Source organism: Mesoplodon mirus (genome assembly GCF_964341445.2).
Source record: "Mesoplodon mirus genome assembly, chromosome: 5".
Lineage (NCBI taxonomy): Eukaryota > Metazoa > Chordata > Mammalia > Artiodactyla > Ziphiidae > Mesoplodon > Mesoplodon mirus.
The window spans coordinates 39,069,106-39,070,924 of NC_138980.1; the positions used below are offsets into that span (position 1 = coordinate 39,069,106).

The 1,819-nt window shown below is 47.2% G+C and overlaps 1 pseudogene across 1 annotated transcript; it reads right to left on the reverse strand.

Moving 5' to 3' along the window:
* Positions 1 to 243: 243 nt before the first annotated feature.
* Positions 244 to 1,186, reverse strand: LOC309805301 (olfactory receptor 7D4-like; annotated as a pseudogene). The gene has a single exon. The product of its transcript is annotated as an olfactory receptor 7D4-like (transcript).
* Between the last annotated feature and the right edge of the window lie 633 nt (positions 1,187 to 1,819).

Below are 1,819 nucleotides of genomic sequence, written 5' to 3' on the forward strand. Positions count from 1 at the left end.
GAAAGCTGGCCCAAGATAGATATGTATGGTCTGCAAATAGGAAACAAAAGTTAAAAAGGAATTACTGAGGATGGTGTTGAGGAGAAACTAATACAAAAACAAATAAAAGCAAAGTCATAGGTGCTTTGAGAATGGAAGAAATGAAGCATGTCTTTTAAGGGAAAAGAAAATCCGGAGATATAAATTCACAAAATTTGTTTTTGCAGCCCACAGTGTCCACTTAATTCTGAGGCCAGTGGCCCCTCACAGACGAGTGGTACCTAAACCGAGGAGCCTTCCCAGGGCCCCCTTCACATCCTTGTTCCTCAGGCTGTAGATGAAGGGGTTCAGCATGGGGGTGAGCACGGTGTACATCACTGAGGCGATGGAGCTTCTCTGGGGAGAATGGGTCACAGCAGAAGTGAGATGAATCCCTACACCTGTCCCATAGAACAAGGAAACCACAGAGAAGTGAGACCCACAGGTGGAAAATGCTTTATATTTTCCCGCTGCAGAGGAGATTCTCATTAAAGAGGAGACAATTTGAGAGTAAGAGAAGAGGATTCCAGTGAGGGGAAACACACCCAGCAGGGCAGTGGCCACAAACAAGACTATGTTATTGATGAGGGTGTCAGAGCAGGCCACCTTGAGAATCTGAGCCAGTTCACAGAAGAAATGTGGAATTTCAGTGCCAGTACAGAAGTTCAGCCGCCTCAACAATAGAATATGAATCAGGGGAACCCAGAAAATGAGGAGCCAACACATCAGAACCAGGAGGCCACAGAAGCGGGGGTTCATGATGACCATGTAGTGCAGTGGATGGCAGATGGCCACAAACCGGTCATAGGCCATCACAGTCAGGAGAAAACTATCCATTACAGCAAAAATTAAAAAAAAAAAAATACACCTGAGTGAGGCACCCTATGTAGGAGATGCCTTTGCTCTGTGTCTGGACGTTCACCAGCATCCTTGGGACAGTGGTGGAGACGAAACAGATGTCCACCAAGGAGAGGTTGGCGAGGAAGAAATACATGGGGGTGTGGAGGTGGGGGTCTGAGCTGACGGCCAGGATGATGAGCAGGTTCCCCAGCACAGCGACCAGGTACATGGACAGGAACACTCCAAAGAGGAGGGGCTGCAGGTCAGGATCGTCTGAGAGGCCCAGGAGGAGGAACTGTGATACTTCTGTGTGGTTTCCTGCTCCCATGTCGCTGGTGCGTCTGCTGGGGAAGGAGGCAAAAGCAAGGTTCAGCTAACAGCCAATTGTGGGAAAGATTGGAGAAGAGGTAGTGATTCTCTGGGAAATAAGTCTTTGGAGAGAGGGTCCAGATTCCACAAAATGAGAGAAAGAAACAGAACTGGGTTCAGTAGAAGCTAAAGTGTCTGAAAACTACAGACTTCGCCGTCATAGACTAAATATATATGGCACTGTCCCAGTCCCACAGTTCTAGAGGTAAAGCCCAGTACCCACCCTCTCTCCTCTTTTCCTTCTTACTCCACCAGCCTTTACTGAGACACGGTCTCTGATGGTCATCACTGAAGCTTTCTCTTCTCTGCAGTCTATCTGGGAGAAACCTATTTGGGTTTCAACTGAGGTAAGGGTCACAGAACTATAGTGAAGGGGCAACAGGGACATGTTATTATCATCTCAAGGGTTGAATTCTCAGGGCTCCTCATTAAATAAATTGTTGTATTGACTTTCCTCTCTCCTAAGAACTCAGCTCCCTTGAGGTACAAGGAAAAGACAATGGAAACATTTCAGCCAGTGCTGTGTGTGTGGAGGCAGCAATGGGGGAAGAAGGTATATTCTCCAAGGAGAAATTCTTCCTTCTTTGATTTG